Genomic DNA, 24993 nt, shown 5'->3' with positions numbered 1-24993 from the left:
AAGAACAGTCTAATAGAACAGAAAGGAAGAAACTAATAATGATAACAACAATAGTAGAATGACAATAATAATAAAAGGATTGGAATATACAAAACAAGTGATGCACAATGCAATTGCTTACCACACGCTGACTGATACCCAGTCAGTTCCTGAGCAGAGATCCCCCAGGCCAACTCCCCCCAGTTTATATACTGGGCATGATGTCGCATGGTATGGAATACCCCTTTGGCCAGTTTGGGTCAGCTGCCCTGGCTGTGTCCCCTCCCAACTTCTTGTGCCCCTCCAGCCTTCTTGCTGGCTGGGCATGAGAAGCTGAAAAATCCTTGATTTAGTATAAACACAACTTAGCAACAAGAGAAAACATCAGTGTGTTACTGGGTGGCTTTTTTTTTTTTTAAATAATATTCCAACACTGCAAGAGTGTTGCCAGAAATACAACCAAAACCATACAATTGCAGATGAGGTGAAGGGAGGCCGCAGTTCCCCAGAAAAATGGCAGGTTTTGACCAGAAATCAAGAAACAGATTGGCAGTGTTCTTCACCTTGCAACTGAGTCCACATACTACTTTGGAAACATAAAACTAAACAGAGAGCTTGTGGGTTACATGATTCCAGTTTGCAAGCAAGAGCATGGAGAAGAGCAGATCTAAATCTCCAAAAATGCAAGCAGAGAGCGCCACAGGCAACGGCTCTGTCCAGAGAAGGAACCAAAACCAGAATGCAAACACCAAGTCAGCACATAGACTAAAGCAATGTAGCTGTACAGATGAGACAAACAGACCTGGAATACAGGCCATAGCAACCACTCTAGCATGGAAAGTGATGAGAGGCAGAGAGGAAAATACCCACCCTAACAGCTATCTTGACAGAGATAAGGAAGACAGAACCAAATACCTCAGGAAGAAAAAAAAAACAAAAACAGCAAACAGCAACACATGCACTGATTGAGAACACTGCCAAAAAAGAGGAAGATGCCTCCAGAGCGGCTTTAGCTAATTCAAACACTTGCCATGTACAAACACTACAATCTAATCCCAGTGACACTGATAAGCAGCAGTATCAGACTGAAGGAAAGGGACCAGCTGCTCATGATACACAGTAAAACTATTTGGAGACGCATGAGCAAATGCAGGCAGCCAATAAGGAGCCCAAAACACCAGGAATGTTATCACAAAACCTTCACAGTACTTGACATGCACAAGCACTGTCATCTGTCCATGCTCAGCACACCTGAATGACAGCCAGGGATCTGCCTGGAGCACACCACCACAAGCAGGGGAAAGGAGGACACCAGGGCTGCGCTGCCAACCGAGCCCAGCTCCATCTGTGCTCTGAAACAAAGATTTGTCTGAATGCAGATAGGAAGGGGGAAAACATGAATACTTTAACAATGGCTATCAAAACAGTGGTCCTCAAAAACTTTCAGTAACTCTGAAGAGAAACGCAAATGCACTGGGAAATGCCCATGCCCCAGAACACACAGGGAATCCACACTTTAAACAGATCAACTATGCTTCCAGAGTCCGTGCAACTCCACTTGAATGCAATAGAGTTATCTACCAGCAATGAAAAGAAAATCAAGCAGTGAAAAGATAGCCACAAGACTAACAGAGCAGGCAAAATGTACAGGTGGGATTCATCATCAGTAAAGACATAGTTACAAGGGTAGGACAGCCCAGAATTTGACTAGAGGGCAAAAAAAGCTTGTGCTTTCAGTGATAAGCAACATGCTTTAGGTCATAGAAGTGACAAAAAGGACATAAAAGTCATTAAGAGAAAGCCAAGCGAAGCAGGCAGTTTCTACAACACAGGCACCAACGACCACAAACAACGTAGCAGAGGTGAGTGCATCTGGGCTCCACTTGTCAATCGGTTGTGGGAAGCAATGGAAAAAGTCAGCAGAGGACCTCCAGGGTTCAGGGTGGTGAGAAGATGAACCAGAAGAAAGTTGTGGTACATTAAGAGGCACATTACATAATTGCCCATGACAATTTAGTTTATTTAATTAAGTGTATTAAAGATGGTAAATCAGAGATTTGAACATTTGTTACCAGCAAGAGAATAGATGTGATTTTCTGAAGCTTCATAGCAAAACTCAGCATCAACAAAACAAGCACAGTACAGTCTGCTTACCCACTCCCTGCAGAAAAATGAAGTCAGAAGGGGGCTCAGAGGACCACCTGGAAGCCCGTACATAGGCCTGGCTGGAAAAAAAAAAAAAAAAAAAACAAAACAAAAAAAACCAAATCACCTTTCATGTCATTCTTGATGAGGATGTCAGCAGTGGCTTGCTTCCCCTGGGACAGTGCCACAGCCTCCAACCAGATCCCTTCGCTGGGATTTCAGCTAAATTTTAGTAGTGTGGTAAACCTACTGAATGTGATTAGTTAAAGCATCTACAGAACTTAGTTTTTAAATTCCTACTTAAGGTAGCTAAGTAAAGTAACTTTACTATGTTTCAGAGCTTATAATAATTAAAGTTTACAGTAAATCCACAGAATTCAATAGAATTAACTGGCTGTAAATCTCAGAGCATAAAACTGGTTTGTGGAGGTAGCACATAAGTGATTCCCAGCCTTTCTGCAAGGTGCCAGCCATTGAGAGAGCTGATTAGTCAGTCTTTGATTAATTGCCTGCTGTGTAAGAGCCAGGGTCAATCTACTCAATTAGGTGAAGGTCTGGTGGAGATCAGAGATGTAAATCAAAACCTACAGCAAAAGCTTCAGCACAAGATGAGAACATACCAGCAGCCTTTCTACCCTGCAAGGACCCCTCTCCCCCAGGCAGCTGGCTCTTCAACCACGGCCATAACTGGATGCCAAGGAAAGAGGAAGAGTAGGACATCCACATGTGCCTTCTCCTGAGTAGCCTTCCCTCCTTCAACCATGTTCATTTCTAAGGATTTTTTGAGCCTGACATGGTTTGTTTTCTTCCAGGTACTTAACCAGCCTTGTGCTGAACCCAGGTAAACTTTCTGCACCCAACACACCGTTCAGCAGAGATCTCCGCAGGTCTACCACCCACTGCATGAAGGTCCAGCTCCTTCTGTTCCTCCTGAAGCTGGCTCCCTTTGGTACCCCTCAGGCCTTGTGAGGCAGTAAACAAGCACTCCCTGCACACCGCTCCATTACTACTCACATAAGTCTGATATCTGATGATCCCCCAAAGTTAATCTCTTTGTCGTGTCAATCAGTCATGCCCACCATGTACCAGAAATGTCCACACTGTTGCCCTAGCTGCCTATGCGGGACCTCTTCCAGTTCTGCTATAACCTCTTGGAAATGAGGGGGCCAAAAATGCACACAGCCCTCGATAAACTCCAGGTTTACACAACAGCGCAGTGGCATTTCCTACAATAAAGGACAGCCTGCTTACAAGATCAGGCAATTCCCCATCTTCAGAGACAAGAAGCACTGTGCCAAGGAGGGCAGACACCGGCTGCATCCACCGCGGGTCGACCTCCCAACGGGCAAGCCCCGGGCTGCTGCGGGAGAGGAGGGACTCACGCAAAGGGAGACACAGCAAGATAAGGTTCGAGGAAGGCAAAACCCAGTGGGAAGCTGTAACTCCCCAAATACGAGAAGCAGGAGAACGTCAGAGCAAGTGAGGCCAGTGGGGAAATGGTGCGACGTGTTAAAAAAGCACAGATTAAGATTAGTTTAAAACCAACCAGATTGTGACACTGTCCACAGGGCTGCAGGAGACTGGGTATGTAGACAGAAAACAGGAATGATTTGAAACTACAGTTACCCCACGCAGACCAGGAAACTATCTTGACAGGGTGATGAAAACACTGTATTTTTAGACATTATAAATAACTAGTTAAAAACCTGTAATAGAAAAGCAGCTAGTCCCCAGTGACACACAAGAACAGCTATTCTTCAACACCCTACAGAAGAAAAAAACCCACAGAAATCTAAGCAATAAAGTTGGATTTGAAGAAGGAGAACTGCATAAAAATCAGTGTAGCAGTAAAAAGAAATAGCCAGAAAGGTGGAAATACTTCTAGGAGACCACGTACAGGTACTATAGGAAAGCAGCAGGATACTTATATCATTAATTCAAAATACTTTAAAAGGACCAAAAAAAACAATTTGTTGTTTGGGGTTGAACAGGAGATTAAGGCAATTACTGGCAGCAAAGACAAAAAGGGGAAAAAGAATATCCTTCAGAATGTGAATATCATGTTCAGAGGAGGAAAAGAAAAAAAGATCATGAACTTCTGGCAAGTTAAATGCGGAATCATAGGAGGGCAGCCCAAAAAACAACTGTGGCAAGCAACTTTCTAACGGCATAAAAATTTAATTATAACTCCTTTTCAAGTGTTCACCTTCCTGAGAGCTAGTGGGGTCAGAGATGATGAAGGTGTACAAGGAACACTCATGATGATAGGCCTGGAGTAGGAAAGCCAAATTTTGCATCCATGTTACCCGCAGAGAAGCTGAAGGACATAATTCAGCTATTTTAACTCAGAAAGGGGATCTTGGTGACTGTCCAAATAGTTCTTTGAAAATAGCTTAGTGTTCAGTAACAAGGCAAATAAAGAAATACTATGAAAACTAGTGAATAAGACCACAAAAACAGTATTGCCACTACAAATCCATACTGCACCCCCTTTCTTCACTACAGTGCAAAAGTCTTGAAAAGGCTATAATAGAATCACACTGAGACAGGCAACTTGGATAATGAGGGGTCTGAGATAGCTTCTACTCAAGTAAAAAACTTGACTTTTTCATGATTTTTTCAGATAGAGAAAGAGGTAATTATTGGATCAGGGCAGGGATGGAGGGGTAATAAAATGGTAAGTGGTATGGAGGTGGCAAATAAGGAATTAATTCTAACAACTCCTTTCTAGAAAACAACTAGAGGTCACACAACAAAATGGGTAGGAATCAGGTACAAAACACAATGCACAGAAATAACGTTTAATGCAACACAAGACTATGGAACTCACTGCTGCAGGACATTGCAGGGGCTGGAAGCATAAATGGGTTCAAAAAACAAACAGATAAATGGAGTATGGTTCATCACGGGCTATCAAACATAAAAGCCATACTGAAACCTCTGGGTTAGAAAGTCCCCAAACTGCTGATTGTCAGAAGCTGGGAACACACAGCCAAACTCTGTTCTTAAACATTCTCCCCAGGTACTTGCTACCAGCCAGCATCAGGGATCTTTGCTTTGACACAGCACAACCATTCTTCTGGCAGTGCAACACAGATTGCTTTTTTTGTTTAACTTTTTAAATTATTTTTAAATTTAAAAATAATCTGAGCCCACAAGATTGCAAGCTGTTAACAAAAGATGAAAAATTAACCGCTTGGTTTGCAGCTTTCACTCAGTAGATCAAACAAATAACCTGCTCCAGTAGCTTTACCTGCCAAATAAACCTTTCTGACCATTTGCTTTAAGCTCGGGGGCAGCAGTCCCAGCAGAAACGGTATCTGAAAGCTAGTTACACTGCTAATCACCCGGCAACTAACAGCGTACCACGCCAGCCCAACTGGTGTGCTATGAACACACCAGTCAATACCAGTCCCCTGGTCCTGCAACTCAATAGTACAAAAGTATCATGGATATTGCATAATCCCTGCTCTCCCCTAAACTAGGGCAAGGCATTAATCTGGAGCCTTATCTTCATTCATGCTTGTTTTACTAAGATGCTCTCAATTCATGCCAAGCAGCACAGGGGAAGGTCACTGCTCTGGTAATGAATCCTCCACCAGGCCATGATCTCCTCCAGCCTGGACTCTCCTCCGCCACAAGGATAAACACTTAACAAGTGGTAGTTCTCTTGGCCAAGTAACGTCATCTCAGCAAAACAGCATCCTTCTTTCGGCCTCAGTCGTGTGCATGGAATCAGTGGGATACTCAAGAGACGCAGATAGTTTCATGGACAGGCTTTGCTGCCTGCTGGAGAGGTCTGGGAACCAGTGCACAGAGCACCAGCCCAGCTCTGCCCCACTGGCTGTCACTCGCCCTAATGGGCAAGGAACCCAGAGAAGCTTTAGAGCATCTGAGGCAGAAACCAGTCCAAGAATAACCATTAATTGTTGGGGGAAGGGAGATTGCAAAACATCCAATTATTTTTTGAATGAAAAACGCTCAACTTGGAGAGGAAGTCTTCACAACAGCCTAGATTCCCTTGACCTTTTTGGCAGTTTTTCCACAGACAAGTAGGGAAAAAAGAGATGGGGAAGGGGAACGGAGAGGGAAGGAAGAAGGGAGAGAAGGTAAAGTAGAAAAGGAAAAAACAATCGGAAAGGTCCCCCCCAACTGGGTGACAACAGTTCAGCTTCCAACTTTGACAATGAGAATGTGTCCCAGAAAAATGACAGTATCTTTTTATTTAGCTTTTCCTTTGATGTTGCCAAGATTGGCTGCCAGGAAAATAAGTTTTGAATAAAAATGTTTTGACCAGCTTTCCTGAAACACTCAATTAGTGGTGAAGGGCAGAGCAGGAATTGGGGGGGAGAAGAAAAGAGGCCAGCAGTTGGGCAGCAAACAAAGCCAGCCTGACCGAGAGAAGCTGGCAGCACCCAGGCCATGAAGTACCTGATGAATCTGTGTTCAAGCTAACAGATCCAGCCCTTTATCTCAAGAAAGGCTTATCCTTTGAAGGATGTCCTGTACCATCTTCTCTAGAGAAGCCCACAAGGATGCCTGGGTCCCTCAGACCCTGCCACCTCCCCCAGCAAGGTCTGCGGGGCCTCTCAGGTGCCTGGATCTAGCAACAGGAATGGCTGGCGCTGAAAATAAATCAGGAGGCTCGTTAGGAACCAGTCACCAAGCTGGGTTGTTATGACTCCAGCCACGCTTCATGCACTTGAGTAACTGCTCAGATGTAGCTGGCAGGCCAGCCTCTTTTCAGTGCTCAGAGTGCTCGCTCTTCCCTTCCTTTCCTATTGTCTCTTTTATTAATATAGTACATCTCTCTGGTGTCTCTAACTTAACGCTCCGTTCGTTGACAGGTCTCAAAAAAGCACGTCTTTCCACTTCCAGCACAATTCTGTTTAATCTTGTATGGAGAAGGTGTATCACTTAAGTAACTTTTTCTAGCCCTCCTTTTCTGCAGGAAAAAGGAAAGAAGTTTGAATAAAGAATGACAGCAATGTTTTAACCTAAACGGGAGCAATTTGCATGCAAATCAGATTTTTCAGGTGCCACAGAAGATGTGGGGGCCCTGCCAATCTGGAGGGAAGAAAGAAAAAGAAGGGTGAATTTGGCACAAACACTGTCAAGTGATGAACTTGCAACTTTTAGTTTCTTCGCTAGGGCAAAGCATCCTGGAGAGGGAGTTTCTTCCATACTACCTACATATTTATTTTCATTCTCATTGACACTACCATTGTAAGACAAAGCACCTGCTTCTTCTTTTATTTATACGCCTTCTCAAAGCCCCTTGCACGCAAGTCCTACAAATGTAGTCAATATGTGAGCAGGTGCAGCTGGATGTAAACCCAAGTGGGAAGTGGTTTCCTTACTGAACTTGATGAGAAAATGAGTTACAAAATCAATAAAGTAGCACCAGACTGTAGAGGAAGAGAGAATCATATGATGTACTAAACAGCACCCAGACATTATCACCAATAAATCATGGTACTATGGGAGTTAGCAGAGGCACAACAGGGGTGCTAAAGCTGCTGAGAACAGAGGAGCCATCAGCACCCCAGGGAAGGCAGCAGTCTGCCACCAGCGCTTTAGCTCAACCAATTCCTCCCAACAGTATTTCTCCCCACAGTTAGCATTTGTTACACATGGAGAAAAATCTTTACGCTCCAGAGCTGGCACTCCTTGCCGTAAGCAGGGTTATTTGCACCTCTCAGAGAAAGACCTTTCAGACAGTGATTCCCGTGGACATTTATTCTTCTGGCAGCACTGAAGTAATCTTTTGGGGAATCTGAATGCACTGAGCCCTGTGGCAGGGGATGCAACAGCACTCCACACTTAGGACCACTGCACCACACCACAAAGCAGCGATGTAGCCATTCAAACCAGATCCATAGCACTGCCATATACAGACAGACAACATTTTCACAAGATCCTCAACATTAAATTAACCAGTTTTATCTTATACCTGAAAATGCAGAGAGAGCAACCAGAGGAAAACACCCTGCCTTTGCCTTCCCGTGGATTCTGCACAACAGACCTGCCGTACTAGAAGGCAGTCTCTAGCAACCAGGTTAGCAAACAAGCTACAGCTGCCATTTACTAACACAAACGCACACCTGGTCTTGGAAAACCTGTACCAAGCACAAGTTTTGCAAGTATTCACTTTTCCACTTTCTACTTAGACGTTCCTGGTATGCTAGTATAATTTACCACCACTGTTCTTACAAAAGTGTTACACCCTTTCTAAAATAAAACAGGGCTATGTGACAGATCTAAAACAGTGAAATGCATCAGAGCAATTAGCAGTTCTGCTGCTTTTATGGCTCTGATTGGAATTCTGATCTCAAGCAAAAAGCCAGTTCTCCAGTGAGAAAATACGGTGGCTCTGCATACGGGCTCCATCTGGCGGCACACCGCTCTCCTGGCTCTGCTCAGTATATAGTAAACTGAAACAAAACCTACACAGCCATCAATTACATTTTTCTTCTCACAGCCTATGAATTTCAATAAATATACCATCTGTTCATCTTCTGTGTGGGAGTTCAGTCATCTTCTTGGCAGCAATATTATTCTAGAGCAATTACCTGTGTCTTTATCACCTATCATTGTGCTTCATCATCTTTTCATCATGTGTAAAAACCAACCACTTTATTACTACAATTTCTGTAGGCAGCCCGGTCCTGTTAGTTACCATGGAGATGATCTGTCAAAAGAAGTCTACATTTAAAGAAGTAAAAGCTGAGAAAAGGAGGAGGAGAGAAACACAAAGAGCCTGAAATGAACTTGTTTCTCCAAGTCAGAGTTTAAACACAAAAGGCACATCTCGGGCAGCTACACTGAGATGCCACTAACAACCTAGTTAGGAATCCATCAAACTGCCAATACAGAGGATGAGTCAATGACTCACAAGCATTACAATACGCTCAGAGGTCAGAGACTCGGCTTTAATCCCTCAGCCGAGTCCCATGACCTGCTCTTAGAAAGGCCAATTTCTTATTACTATAAATCAAAAGATAAAATAGGGGGAGGGAGGGAGGACAGGCTGGAACAGCAGGCAGGCGGCACCAGCAATTTTCCCATCCCTGGTGGTCACTAGCAAGACAGTGAATTTTACATCAGCGGCGCTATAGTTTATACCCATTCCTGAAAATCTCTTTCAATTAATCTCTTTCTTCCCCAACTTCACTCTGTCTGTGCTCCACTTTCTCTCACCCCTTCCGTGGATTCCTGCCTAGCTCTGCTCTTTTGCTCCTTCCTTCACAAGCACATTGCTCTCCTTTTTTTTTTTTCCACAAAACATACACACACTTGCAGCTGTTCTACCTCTCTCTTTCCAAATTCCTATATGTTTCAAAACCAGCTGTCAGTGCCAACTATTTACAGATGCTTGCGCCCTCACCCACCCACATACAGCCCCTGCCTTCACTTCATGAAATCCTGTTTTCCTCTTCAAATTTTTTCATCTCCTCCAGCCTTCCAGCTCCCATCCTTCCAAGCTGTAATTGCTCTCATGTTACTGCAGGAAAAATATTAGCAAAGTACAAAGGACTTGCTGATGCTCTGTGTTTCTAGGATGCGTCATTAGCAGCCTTGAGCTGAAACACGCCGGCTGCAAACTGCTTTGGTTCAATTCATCCTTGCATCTCTGGAAGAAATAAGCAATCTCAGAGCTATCCAATTTGTTTAATATCAAGTACACATGCACTGAGTTTTAATGATGTGGATTGTCATTCTGAATTGCAAGAGTACAACAAATGACCATCTATTCACTATGTTCACAGCTACCTTCCACAGTAGAATTACCCCAATCTTGCAAATCATAAAAAGATAGCTAGGGAGGGAGGAAACATTTTCCAAAAGTTCTCCAGACTTAAAAGCACTTCAGTTTCTGTCTGTCCACCTTGAGACACAAGGTACTTAATTTTCATAAGCGCTAAGTGCCCATACTTTCCATGGGTTTCTGCCTGCAGAAAACTTTGCACGTTAGGAGGCTGAGTCTAAAGAGCATCAAATTTAGGTACTGCAAATGAGACAGATATCTAGAAATCTGGGACTAAGCAACTGCCAGGGTATTAAAAAAAAGGCTCTGTAGCAGAAATAATGCTTGGGTTCAGCAGTAAAAAAATCTAGTGCTTAACTTCTGAGAATAGAAAGAGGGGACATAAAATAGGAGTGGGCATTACAATAAAACAACAGGCAGGAAAGAAGAAAGAGTGGTGAAAATTAAAAAATAAAAAACCCAAGGACATATCAGGAATGCACTGCCATCAGAGTTCAAAGCAGAAATCTCATGGACGTAAACAGTATCAAATCTGAAAAAATCAGCATTTGCTGAGAAAATATGAACTAAACAAGAAAAATCGCATTCTGATCTTGAATGTGATCTCCTCTGAAAGTCTATTATGGAGCAAAAGTTCTTCCCAACTGTCCCCTTATTGAAGAGAGACTGAAACCACAGATAGATCAGACACCGCAACAGGTTCAGTTGCTGAGGAAATGGCACCCACGCACCCTTCTTTATCTTCAAAGGTGTGGGGCCCGTGTTTCCTCTCTCTCGTTAGATACCTTTCACAGTCAGGTTGAGCCACCAGCTTCCATATGGTGCTTTACCTTCTACAAGACAGGCCCAGGGAGAGTCACATCCCCACTCTTTAGCGTGGCTGGTTGCTGCACAGATTGGATTAGATGGAGAAGTGCCCAGGCTAAAAAGTGGTTTCCAGCATCCTGGGCCAACTTGAGCCGCCGCTTGGTAGGCATGCTGTAGAAACTTCTGCTTCTGCTAACCTCATTTCCTCCAGCCAAGCCTTCCAGACAGGCTCAGCGGATGCTGACTCCCTGCGCAGGATCTCTGTGCCCTTCCAAGGCAGATGCCCTCAAGCAGCAGCATCTGTGCTGCCTCTGCCCTTGGCAGGTGCTGGCAGGCAACTGGGGCAGACGCTGGTTCTGCTCGCCTCCTCCCCTTTCCCACCGACAGGTCTGCAAAGACAGCCAGGAGAGCTGCCCCGACAGCGAACGCTGCCTGCCCTGCCCACTGCTGCTGGGGCTGCTCTGCCTGCGGCAGCAACAGCCGGCAGCAGGACACCCCGATGCATGCCACCACACACAGCCCACCTCTAGGACTTGGACAGCAAGGTCCTCATCTGTCACTTGCATTCTTCCAAACCCTCAGCAGCTTTGCAAAAATTACTACTTGTGCTTATTCTTTGGCTTGAACGGATGTTCCCAGTCACTGCTGTGTGCTCACACAGTGATTCTCGCTCTCTAGGGCTCTCACAAGGGCATGCAGGAGAGGGAGAAGGGAGAGCACTACAGGACTCGTGGTTTGTCCCAGCCTGGCCACCCACAGCTTGCAGAAGACAGGAGGAGCAAGCAGCAGGTGATGACAGCCAGGCAGGAATAAAAATGGAGTACAGGATAAAGAAGGAGTTCTTCTTCTCTTCAGAGTAAATCAAATACATGCAAGCCAATGCAACGCGCACACTGCTCCATAAAAGGGCTGAAGCATCCACCAGGAACGGGCCTTCCAGCTCCCTTGGGTGGCAGAAGAGGGGGAACCAGTATGTCCCCTCTCGCTCCCCTCCAGAAAGCCAAACCCACATTTCCCCACTGGCACCCAGGAGCTGCTGCAGCAGTGACACCCCAGAGTACTGGTCGGATCAGGCATGAATTCCTCCCCAGGCCAGGGCAGCACAACACGGGCAGGTTTGCCAAGGGAAAACAGCGGCACATGCAGCACTCTGCTAATGTCAGCAGGCCTGCACCTTCCCAGAGCAGCCTGCCAGAGCCAGGAGCACTGCTGAGCCCACACCACTCCTCCTGCCGAGGATCTGTGCCTGGACAGTGAGCAGAAGGTCTGCTCGTTCCTCAGCAGCATCACACATCTGCAGCTTTCCTAACAGTCAATATGACCTTCCAGCTGTGTGCACAGCCATCACCTTCCCAGTCTTGAACTGGCTGGGACGGGAGTAGAGAGAACACAGGGTTTGGCTGCTTTCAGATGACACCTGCAACCCATCTCCTCCATGGTCTTGTATGATCATCCCTTGGCATGATAATTAACATGTGGACTCAGCACAGATACTCATGAGCTGGGCTGGCATCTGGCAATCCAAGTGTAAAACAAGTAATGGCTAGACAGAGCAGGCTGGGATAACACATGGCATGCCAGATGCTCATCCAGCACAAGGTCACTGTCGCCTGATTTTACTTCACCAGTGGCAACCACATGGTCAGACCACCTAAACTACGCTTCGAACTGTCATAAATTTATTCCACCAAGCAATCCAGCATGACTCTTCATCAAACCACAAGGTAGGGAGAGCAATGGGAAAGGCACAGGAAGAGGAGCAGCACTAAGGAGGGAAAAAGATTTAATCACTTAACAAAAGGCATCATCAACTCTGTTCAGAATTGCTTTTTGCCAAAGAACCAAATAGAAGGCAACCTTGCATCTTTCATGGTTTTGCAGGTATAAACAAGTCAACACAGTTAATCCAGTCATCCTGTCTGCAGGAGTAATCCAGAAACCAGAGCTCCCACAAAAGTACAGGCAGCCCTCGGTGAGAAACAGTCAAAAAGCCAGGGTCCCTTGCAGGCACAGAGGGTCCCTTGCAGGCACAGAGGAGGCTGCCTGTCTTCTCACGGACAGACTCACTTCATTTATCTGGAGTTCTACGACGAATGCAAATACTTTAATAAACCTAATTTTGATAAAATGATAACTTGCATTGCATTAGCACATTCAAGATGTCAACCAAGACTGAGACACTGCAGTTCAGGGTGCTGTATGGAGTGCCCGTATAGCACCTTCCTCTGCCTGTGCACAGGCAAGCTTGCAGGTACAATGGGAAAGGGGTAAAACACAGACCACACCACTGGTGGCAAGGACAGAAACCAGGACCTAATACCCAAAATGCCAATCTGAAGGATTAGGTTAATGAAGAGGTATCATTAACAACTTTCACTCTTTGCTGTAACTCTGTAATACTTACATAGCCATACACAAAGCAATCCATATTTCAGTGATCAAAGCAGTGTTAATTACTTCAGCTCACAGCATGTTTCTATCCTCAGTTCAGCAGTAGCCTTAACTTGTTCCTTAAAAACTTAACAATAAAAGTATTCCTAGCCTCACCCTAGGGCAGCAGTTTACTGGCAGTGCTAGATAAAGTGTACAGTCAGCACCACCCACACCAGTCTGCCTGGCAGAGGAGCTGGGCTGGACTGGATTCAAAGGCACCTCACAGCTGGGGAGAAGGTGAGACACAAATCATCAATTCTCACAACAGCCAGGTGGAAAAACAGGAGCTCCCTCAGAGCTTTTCGGGAAAAAAATCAGAAGATCTCAGATCACATCCCCTCTTGTTCTCATGTCACTTTGGGAATGCACATGCTTTTTAATTTTTTCCATATATACTACTGAGTTATTGGTTGTTCCACAGGCTTTTTACAGCTTTTTCATTAAACAGCAATTAAAGCAGGCAGACAAAGTCAAACTAGACCTGTGCAGTGAAGAGGCAGAAAGTCGTGAGCAAACAGTATTTCCTTCCCCAGTACAGGTTTGAGGAAGACAGAAAGAGACACTAGATCTCCCTAGACTTTTTATCTTGTGTCTGCAGGTAGCCACATTTAATCATAGTGCAAATTCTTGAAAATATCATTGGCAATTCCCTTCAGATGATTTCCTGCCCTTGTTACTTACAGGTATTTCAACAGAGTAAAGCTTTATGCTGCCTTTGGCTAATATTGATGCACAATGACAGCAGAGTACTTCAGGGACATCCTGCTTTGTACCCCTCATATAAATGCAAGCACACAACATCTGACTTTTCAGCTAAACAGACCAGCAATCCACTTGCAAACTTCATCACATGGGCTCCTGCACCCATCAAATCTGGGATCCTTCATCCCTAAGTTGCCAATTCTTCTTCTACTTTAAAGCCCAAACTCAAGTTGAGATTCTGCAATTCCTCAGGAAGCTCAGAGCATTTATCCTCTCCAGAGAACAGCTCATCACACAAGTTGCTGCCAGCAATGAAAGGCAGTTAGGATTTTCCTGATTAATATAAAAATAGTATACAAATACTTCCAGCAAAAACCATTACAACTGTGTCTCATTCTCCAGCCCTAGAGGAATCAAACTCTCTCATATGAAAAGAAGGTGGAAGCAAAAGAATCACCAAAAAACCCCAGATGAGCTCCAAGATGATTATACTTGCAAAAAGTTAGGGAAACTCCTGTGTAAAGTGAACATATTAATCTTGGGGCAGTACTGGGAATCAAATGCTCTTCTCAGCAAAAGCCTTCAGCTGCAGCAGAGCTCTAGCAAGGCACCCCTGACCTGATATGGAACAATCTCTGCAAAAGAGGATCAAGAGATTGGCTTGCTGTCTGTCTGCTTCATACATGGCATTGCATTAGATGATGCAGCAGAGATTTCAGCTGGCTTCAAGCTAGTTTGCACAAGTAGTGGAGACAGTCTAGCCCTAGCAGAAATGCACAGCTAATTAATCTTGCCAAGGATTAGTTTGCAGAATAGACACCAAAAAGCCTGTAAGCTTCTCTGGGATCTAGCCCTTTGATCTGTAAAGAGTCCCCTACAACTACGGTGCACTTACAGCCGAGACACCAGTGCCACGTCCAGCTGACACCACTGGGCTGCACATTCTTACTCTTCCACTGAGGTGAAATTTTACATATTGTTGGTTGCCTTTGCCAGTATGGAGCTGTGACCATTCCTGCATGCAGCATGAGAAGCAGTTCTTCCTCTTTTCTCAGTACTGCTGCATACTGCATCTAGTGTCTAGTAGCATGATGGGGGTAAAGAAAAGGACAATTTAAATGCCTGTTGAAAAAATACAAAAAAGAAACATTGTGGAAAACATGACACGCAAGGAAATATAAAGAAAGTGGGCTGTTTAGACTGAAAAGAGGAGGGAGGGAATAAAAAAATCACTATGCATAGAAGGGGGATTATCTGATCTCTGTATCTATTGGATGCAATGCTTAAATTGCAGCAAGAAAACCTGTCAGGAGTGAGTTAGATACAATTCATCTGGATGTGGGGCAAGGGAATGGACCTGTGGTCCTTTCCAGCTTTATTTTCTATGATTATCTGTGCTCCTCAGCACTCATGGGTCAAGACACCCCCCTGCTGATTAGTGTACAAAGCCAGCCAAAATAGGACTTGGTTCCCATTTTGTTCGAGCTAGGAGAGTTCCCTCACAAAACAATGTCTCCATTTAGCCTCGGGTCCTAAACATCCAAACAAAAAAGAGTAAAAAATAACCACAACTAAACAACAAAAAAGAGAGTAATTCTGCAAAAGGAAAGTCAGTAGTAAAATCCATTAGGCAGAGAAACACAGACTCTATTAAATTTATTGCTTGGTTTCAGGACTTGGGAAGAGTCTCTTCATTTCCTGTACCTCTTGAGTATTTACTATGTCCCCTATGAGCTAAGTCTTCAAGAGTCATTTTAATGTCATGTTCTAAGCACTTCTGCATTGTAAATCATCGATTTTTATCTCCTTCTCCCAATCAATGCAAAGATATTTATGCTGAACACATAAAAGCTCTTGACACTATAGAAAAACCAATTACACCCTGCAAGACGTTTGCTTTTGGTCGTTGACATCATGGAATTATCCATTACACTTTGCACATGCCTGCCATTTACAGGAAAGCAGTGTGACCTTGCCTGCCTGAAGTTCGCATCTCTGCAACGTCGTGAAGCAACGCAGAGGGAGCTTGCAGCAGAGATAGCCATCCCTGGCTCGGGGAGTACCTGAACTGCAAATTGTGAAAGCTGGGAGAAATCATGAAAGTAAAAGCAGTTCTCATGTCAGTCCTGCTCCTGTGCTCCTACCAGACATTGCCTGCTGTCAGAGACAACATGCTAGCTAGACAGATCTTTCTTCCAACTACAGCAGTCATGCTTCCCTCCACAGCCCCAGGGGCAGACTGGAAAACTTCATTATCTCTCTGTGTTTGCCAGTGCTTCAAGGATGGGCCCTGCATCCACCCTCTGCCAGTGTGCCAGGCTGGTCCTTCTGTCTCTTCCCACTCCTACACACTGGGCTAGCAATGACTGTATTTAAACTCCAGGGCAGACACACACTGAAGCACCTGCAAGCTCCTGTTATAGTAATTGTCTAAAGCATACTATGATGCCTTTTGCTTGGCCACCCTAGTTTCCTTCTCTTGAATAATGCTGCATCCTTCCTGGATGCAATCAGGACACTGGGCACAAAAATACAAAGCACGCTTGGATGGCTCCCCCGCTCCATGCTACTGGCAAGACAGGTTCACAGGATGAGCCAGGAACCAGCCCTTTTATCTTGGCAAAACTGCAACAGACTTGTCAAGTCGCTGAGCGGTTTATGTTCATGACACCCACTAGTCCCTGTCTTGCACTTTCTTCTTCTAGCAGCAGCAATTCACACCTTCCTAGCAAAGCACCGATGAGTCTGTGCTCCCTGGAAAGGACCCACCATCAAAGGGCCTCCCAGTAGAGGAGGTGCAGTCTCCCCAGCCTCAGCATCACACTCTCTCTCCCATGTCACCAGCTCAGCAATGAAAAGGAGGTTTCCTGCCACGCTATGACTGACACATGGACGTGCCCTGCCATCACACAACTTGATGCTTGCTTTCTCACATATTAGACAGGAAAGTGCTTCACTCAGCACTAAAACAGGCAGCAGTATTTGAGGAACGAGTGTGTTGAACAAGACTGTGCAGGAGAGTGCTCAACCTTCCCTAGCACTGCTGTCGACTTAGCCTTTCCGTTTCAGGTGTTTGTCCAGATTTTATCTGAAGCTGACACATGCCTGTAGCCCCAGCAGGTGAGGAACAGCCCTCGCAACTAGCTGAGAACTGCATTTCATTTTAAAACCTTGGTAAGATCTTCCAGTGTAGAAGACTAATTCCAGCGAAGTCAGGGAGCTGTGATGATTACATCAGATCCAGCCTGTCAGCCATGAGCACACCTTTAATAAGAGCATATAAAGAGAGAGAATATTAAACACCCAATGGTCATCATTCTCTCTGCTGGTTGCAAGAGCAAGAATTACAAAAGCAGTGACACCAGCAGAAGCTTTAGGTCCCAGAGTCATCATGCTTAATTCTCTAAGATCCCAACTGACCCAGCTGAGTGAGGCAGAAGGATCTCTTATTAGTAGAACAATTAACTTTTTGTGTGTCCAGTAGATACAAGTTCCAGGCACTGCATGGGAGATTTATTCATTCATAGCCAAACAGCTTAAACAGAATCTATTTTAAGGTTTTAAACTTTTCCTTAGAGGGAGTTGGGGTTTTTATCTCTTGTTGTCAAAACAAGCAGAAATCAGCCAAGTTCACTGCAGATAGCCCCCATTAACAGGAGACCAAATCACTCAGGGAAAAGGGGGCAAAAAAAGCCCCACTGTGTTTAAAAACTGACTATCACACTTTGACTCTCAAACTTTAGGAAAAAAATTACTTCCCCCACCCTTTTATTCATCCACTTCTGAACACCTGGAGCATCAGGCAGTCAAAGGAACGGTGTGAGAATGCCAAGCAGATACTGAGGGTAGAAGTGGGAACAGAGAAGAGGTCCCGTATTTTAAAGGGGTTGACAGAGACGTGCACACAAAAGAAATGCTAAACACCAGAACTTGCAGCATATCAGTTCAATGGCATTAACCCCTTTGGCTATCTCTCTTCTTCAAAAATCACAGCAGTCTTAAATAATAACAGTATAAAATTAAGCTGATTTCATACTCTTTAATCTCAATCAAGTAAGACAGCACACATGGCTCAGTTTTAAACCAGAGGAAATAACAACCTTCATTCAGAAGGAGACTGTGTAGACAGGGATTTGGCACCATTCTGTTAATCCACTTTACAGTCACACCTTAGTTAATTAGAAAACACATAGGGAAATCAATTGGTACAAACATAAATTAACAGTGATCTCTATGTAATACCTATGCAACTTTCATCAGGCAGTAGTCAATCAGATTCAAAAAGACTCTTACCAATAGGTCTCCAACTTGACAATGCTACATTTCAGTGTCTGAAAAACAGGGTGGTCCAACAAGCAGTTTGTTCAATTCAACTGGCCAGCTGAACAAACCAACACCATCACCAGCCCTGAAAAATGCTCTATGCTTCCTAGGGGGGGAATCAATCAGACTGATGCATACCTGCTCTGTCACAATACCTGCCCCTGACTTCAGACTCAGGCAGACCTGGAATATGAAGGAAGGAAACCTAACAGGGAAAGTCCACTGGGCTCAGAGAAGGCCAAGGAAAACATCTGAGGGGAAGAAAATGAAAGAAGGCAGTGCATCTGCAGTGGTCTAGAAGAGACCACACCAAACAAAAGTGTAACCATACTGCATGTACACTGACAAAGCACAAGTACCTCCATCGCACTCTCTGCAGCACAACACATCCTCGGTATCGCTGTGCTGTTCAATCTGTGCTGTGTCAGTCTGCAGTCATCATTCCCAACTCCAGCATCTTCCCTACAGGAGGCAGGGCAGGACACTCCTGCACTTCACAGCCAGGAGCTGAGGGCCTGAGCCACATCATACAGTGGCTGCAGCCAAGTCTTCTCCTCTGGCTGCTTGCTGTTGACACCGCATGGCCCTGTGGAGGGCAGAGGAGCAGCAGAATCCCCTTAAATAGTCTCTGATCTCTCCAATGTAACAGCTCCGTTTCGCAACAACACGTTGCCTCCAGCCTCAGGCCACTAGTAGCTTCCAAAGACTGGAGAGAGGGCAGATAGATACTGTTGCAACAAGAGAAATAAGACATGGCAGAAGTGTGGCATTTATAGGTCTCGTATACCTTTTCTGTAAAGGCAGAACTGAAGAAAATAAAGCAAGCAGATGGAAGTGAGAGGGAAAACACTGCTTTTTTTTAAATTATTTTTCTGGAAGTATGTATAAGCAATTTTCCTTCACTCAGGCTGAAATGAGAGCATGTTGCATCTTATTTTTCAGCTCAGTCATGTAAAGTCCTGTCTCTCTTATCCACAGCTCTCCTTTTCCTGTCATCATCTCTAATTTGCACAGATGAACAAGGTGCACTCTACTTAGAAAACAAACAAACAAATACATATTTCAAAAGTATCAAAGAGAGTTAAAAACACTAAACACAGGGATGTGTGTTATGTGATTTCCACAACATACATAAAGAAGCAGCTGTATTTCATTACATTACTGGAAGAAAGAGTCCCTAAACAGAAACAATGTACGGCAAAGGAGAGTCAGTTGTTTAATGCTGGGTCCACACACATTTTTGCATGCACCCAGAGCAACTATTTGGGATAATCTTCTCCTTCCTGCCATGAAAGGCAGTCAATTTTAATTTGGAAGAAGCATTGCTACTGTGAAACTTAATAGAAATCTATCATCCACTGACTTGCAGAGCGATGTTGGTAGCACGGTCCTGGCTCAAGCACCTTTCTGTTGGATTTCAGCACTGACTCCTCAATGGCCATTACTGAAGGTACCTGCAACGCGAAGGACGCCCGGACTCTGCACGTCCCCAGTACATGCACCTGTGTGAGCAGCGTGCAGGTGCTGCACACGCCTGCAGTGAAAGGCAGCCTATGGCACCTCCGGAGGGACACTGAAGACAAAGCAACAACCCTTGCTGATGGCTATAAAACAGCAGATGTTACCGTATGTGCCTATTATTTGCTTCAGAGCTACCAGGGAAGAAGGTCACGTAAGCCAAGCACGCCTTCCAAAACATCCTTTGAGATAAGTGTGCGCACATGTGCACACATGTGTGTGCACGTGCAGCTTTCCAAAGAGAAGTGGAGGCATCCGAGTGTGATTCCCCAATTTAACTCACAGCAAGCAAGTGCTCAGAGGACGACAGGCTCCGCAGGTCTCATGTGCTGCAAGATGTGGATTTTGGTTCACTTTGCAGAGACATATAAGGTCACAGGCTGGAGATATGGACGCTCTCATGAAGCAAAAATCCATGCCAAATGCTCATTAGATAATCAACCAGCTGCACACAAACTGTTTATTGGGTAGCAAGGAGCTACCGACCCCTTCTGACAGCATAAGCAGCCTCTAGGTTGTGCCTCAACATCCTTAAGAGCAGCTTGACATACTGAATCAACACCCTGTCATTTTGAATGCAGCCTTGTAGTATTATCTGTAGACGTGTGTATGGCACATCTGAGCTCCCACCTCAAATTAATTCAAACCTTCCAGCACAGGGAAATTTTGCTTCAAGCTGTGCTCTGCTGACACGATGATTTATTGATTTATCTCTCTACAAGGAAAACAGAGAGCACCCCCAGTCAAAGGATATGTTACATTATGAGATTGTCCTGGAGGAGGGGGAAAGCAATGTGAAAACAAATAGTTCTTTTGTGGACCCTGCTAGATGCACAGGAAGGATAAGTTTTGGGTTGTTTGTTTCCCTAAATCATACACAAATATCCTGCAAGTTTTTTCAAGAGATTAAAACCTTTTCAACACACGTACAGCCAGTCTAATGCTCAAAGTTCCTCTAAAAAGAGGATCAAGTCTTCTTGGTACAAAAATTCTCAGTAATCAAAACTTTCTGTGAAATAATAATAACAAAAACTTTTACTTAATTCTATATTATTTTTAACTATTTTAAGCAATCATCCTGCAGAGTAAGATTGCTATGAAAAAAAAACCTGGAGGTACTCATATCACAGGGATGCTGCACTGCCCTCTAGAGTCTCTGTCACTTTCTCATTCCAGCATCTAGACACAGATTCTTACAAACCTGGCTCTAAAGACATCACAGAGGGGAGTGCTGTCTACCAGATATGAAGCACGGCCAATAATTAAAACAAGAGCTCAGATTCAGACTCTTCAAGTGGTTCTCAGTGTTATTTTGGACAATATCTCCCCCCCTTCCCCACCACTATTTAGAAAGGCATATCCATAAAATAAGGTATTGCATTTTAGGAAGGACTTTCAATATCAGCGTCTCTGTATCCTACAGAAATAAAGATGCTAACAATGGTAAAAGCAAATATTGTATTTTTTCTAACTTGCTCCCTTCCCAAAAGCCACAACTATTCCTGTAACTCAGATCACAGGACGAAGAATCTATCTGGCTCCTTCCAAGACGGAAAATTGCTGCACTCAGACCTGCTGTGTTCAAACTCTGTGCAGTGCTACAGAAAGATGGATATTGCTCCTATGAGTGCTTTGTTTTGATTTTAAATTAGTTTCAGTTCCTTTCTCTCAAATTCATAGTGAAAGATTCCCCAACACAGCTCACTACCATACATACCTATCCAGCTGCATGCAGCTAAACACCATCAATTTGTTCTATTCATAAGCTGGCAAGGAGAGGACAAAACATACCTTAACCCTAGCATATCAAAACTACATCTTCCACTGACACCACATCCTAACAACCACATGCACACAACTGCATCACCCTTGTAGCAGGTGGTGGTCTAGATACATTTCATCCTTCTGCACTGGGATTGGTAGAGCATCTTCTACACAACATTTCAGACCTCTTGCTTCACCCGTAGTAGTTATGCATCTGAGCAGCATATATACTGTCCCAAGAGGTGACGTCTGCCTTTCTGTTTTGAAATAAACAAATATATTCTTTGTATCTGAACAGTGCTCAAAAACTGTAGCTGATTTCAGGATTCCCTGATAAGCTCCCAGTATGAGATGGCTTACACCCTAAACATCACTTGGAGCCTAAAGAAGGAACAAAAAGGGGATGAAATAAGGACAGAACCCATTTTGTTTGATTTGTCACTGTCCACATCAAATTGCACAAATGCTGTGGGAGACAATTCATTTCAAATATGTAATAGATACGTGCCTGAAGGTACACACAAACTACCCTTGAAAGAAGACAGAGACATGGCTGAGCCAGCCTCCTGCTGTCCATTATCAGCTGACCTGCTGACCTTCTCAGCATCACAGCAGTAATAATGAGCTCAGCTCTGGAGAAGGTCTCAGCCTCATGAACCAGATGGGAGAAAGGGAGCAGGAGTAAGGAACTCTGGGGAAAAAGGAAAAAAAAGAAAGACTGCCCAGTTGCTAAAAGACATGCTGCGAATTACAAAACCAGGACTGTCAGGACCCCTCTCAAAGACCTTGGAGTTTATATTAAGTCTTATGCAGCCATGGGAAATGAAGCATTGCTAGAACATGGTCCTGGACCCTGCCCAGACCAACTGCTGGATAGCAGTGGGAATATCGAGGACTGTATTTTGTGCATGCAATTTTTAGGTACAGAGGATAGAGGTACAGAACACAGCTCTTAAGAGTTTCTCTGGCTACATGCCAGTGTCTGGAAGAGGACTGAGGTCTCCAGGAGACTACATGATCCCTTAGTCTCCAGCAAACATCATGAAAGAGTCAAGAGGTTGGGGTTGTAGGGTTGTTCCCTGAAGTTTGCCTGTCTTCCCAAGTTCCACATCATTTCTGCTGTACCCTGTCCCGTGAGGTTTGAGCTTGCATGGAAGTTACAGCACATTAAACTCACTCCATGGCCTAACTAAAGCACCTTGCTTGACAGCTGCGGCTGCCCAGGGGATCTTCTATCACCTTTTCTATAAAAGTCAGAAAAGATGACTCATCTGCTACAAGGCACACTATCCCAGATATCACAAACACAACCCTGAAGCCTTTAGCTTAGCAAGGCTCAGTGTAACCAAATTCCTGCTCCATCTCATGACACAGGGACTTCCCAAAGGCAAGCTTACTCTACAATTTACTCTCTCTGCCTCTCTCCACCAGGCTGGGTCCCCATGACTGCCTTTAGCTGTCTCTTGGTTTGGGTTTAAACTCGGCTCATTCTTCTGAAGCCTCTCAGGTGGAAACGGGAAGGAGTTTGCTGTTTAGTAATGATGGCAAAGACCTCACCGTCAGGAACGAAATGTGAATAGACAAACATGTCCTGGTGTTTTCAATGCTTCCCAATCCTTCTGAAAGCATTATGTTCTTTTGGCTTACCCATCTTCACCTGCACCCTCTTTCCCGCCCCTCTGTCCCCAGGGATATCTGGACATGCTGAATTTTGTCTTTCCAGCAGCAGCTCCTTGGAGCTACGGGCACACAGCTGCCATGTGGATGTTACAGCAAGGGTGAGTCTCAGTTCCAAATGAAGACACCAAACCCCAGTCTCCTGCAGGCAGGTGTGCACTGGGCATCCCACCTCCCATCACAGTCAGTGGGTCACCACTCAGTACAGCCTGGGGAGCTCAGAGAGCCACTCAGCCGAGCACTCACCATGAGTCCACTTCAAAGTGAGCTGAAACACTTCCCAGGCTTCATGGACTGTCCCAACTAGACCTCCATTAACTGTAATGCGAGCTCAGATGCCTACCACACACCTTCACGTTGCTTTAATCTCACACTGAATCTCACCTCTGTTCTCAGACCCATCACAATGGTGTACAGGTGTGTGCTCTTTGGGAAGCCACACGCCCTGCTTAACATGTTGTGTATGCAACACTGCCATAATTAAACCAGTGCAAATTTTATGTCTGGACATGACTTAAGTATACATTCCCTGTTTGCATCATTCTAACAAAATGGGGGATTTTTGTTTTGTGGTTTTGGTTTGTTTGTTTGGGTTTTTTTACAGAAGATTATATTCCCTCCACTAACTCGGTAGTGTCCCCTCAATGTTTTGTTACTCCTTAGGCAATGTTTTTGGAAACTACTGAGCAAACTGCAAACACTGAGATACTGTTATCTCCATCCAAGACAAAGTTGGAAAGCTTTTAAGTTGGCCAAATCACACTGAATCACACTCAATTAACCTAATCAAGTATTTCTCTAATGAAAACATACGTTTCTGGGCTGGCAGTTTCTGACTCAACCACAATTCATTCAATGTTAAGGAAAAACCATTAGAAAAACCATCTGTTCTCTTTAAATAGAGAAGCTATTTTTACCTTCATGATGAGCCCAAGTAATTATAAAACAAGTGGAGTGGGTTTCAAAAAGAAAAATAAAAAGAGAGGTCAAGACAGCTGTTACCTTGTGATTATCACAGTACAAACATGTTGCTAGCCATGTGCAGTTTAGGCCTTACACTCGTCACCCTGCTATGCATCACGTAACCTATTGTCATCCCATTAGCTGAAGGTACACAGTATATGCTACGGGGAGGCATAGGGGTTAGAGCGCAAAAGAGTGAGATTTGGTGAATGAATATTTACATACTAGAATTGAATGCCATCAGAATCCCAAAGTTAAAGTTCTCAGAAAAGGGTTGATTCTCAAAGGAAATCAGTGACAAAGTCCCACGCAATTGCTATTTTTAGGTACCGAATTCAAAACTGCAGTCCTGAAAATCATCAGTCAGTTGACACCCAATCCTAGGGGATCTGACATTTTTTGCATTAAAATTCCCCAGGCACCCACCTGCTCATGGAAACCATGACAGCATTAACCAAATCAGCAGAACTCCCTCATACCTAATCCTTCGCATAACCTGTAACACAGAAACTTCTGCCTACGTTTCCTGATGAGCTTATCTATTACCAAAGAGATGAAACACCGTATGAGATCAAGTGGGCAGCACCTTTCCTCCAGCAGTTGCGTGGCTACAGCTACAAGACAGGACAGCCCTGAGTAGAAGTCCAGGGTTTGCCTAGGAGGATCTGAACCCCAACATCCACACTGCCCTAGCCTGTTGAGTCCTCCTGGAGCACAGTAATTCTCAGTACATCCTGCTGAAGCTGCTCCATTTAAGTGCTTAATGGACCAAAGAGGAACGCCAAAGGAGTACAACTCCATCGTGCATTAGTAAGAGAGTTACCTGATACAAGGCAATCTTGACTTCTTGCTCATGCTCCAGTGGTTGCTGATGTTAACCGCTGAGAATATGGGCTACAGTTCAGGAGCCTGAA

General features: G+C 44.5%; 1 long non-coding RNA gene across 1 annotated transcript; it reads right to left on the bottom strand.

Annotated features, from left to right (window-relative positions):
- Positions 1–227: 227 nt before the first annotated feature.
- On the bottom strand, positions 228–24937 carry LOC115335875. Its single transcript, XR_003921566.1, has 3 exons — positions 24924–24937; positions 7941–7946; positions 228–374 (listed from the first exon to the last, which is right to left on the bottom strand). It is a non-coding gene; the product is annotated as an uncharacterized LOC115335875 (long non-coding RNA).
- Positions 24938–24993: the final 56 nt, after the last annotated feature.

This window comes from Aquila chrysaetos, chromosome 2 (assembly GCF_900496995.4).
Source record: "Aquila chrysaetos chrysaetos chromosome 2, bAquChr1.4, whole genome shotgun sequence".
Taxonomy (NCBI): domain Eukaryota; kingdom Metazoa; phylum Chordata; class Aves; order Accipitriformes; family Accipitridae; genus Aquila; species Aquila chrysaetos.
Note: the sequence above shows the minus strand (reverse complement) of the source record. Positions and strands in the feature narration are given on the sequence as shown.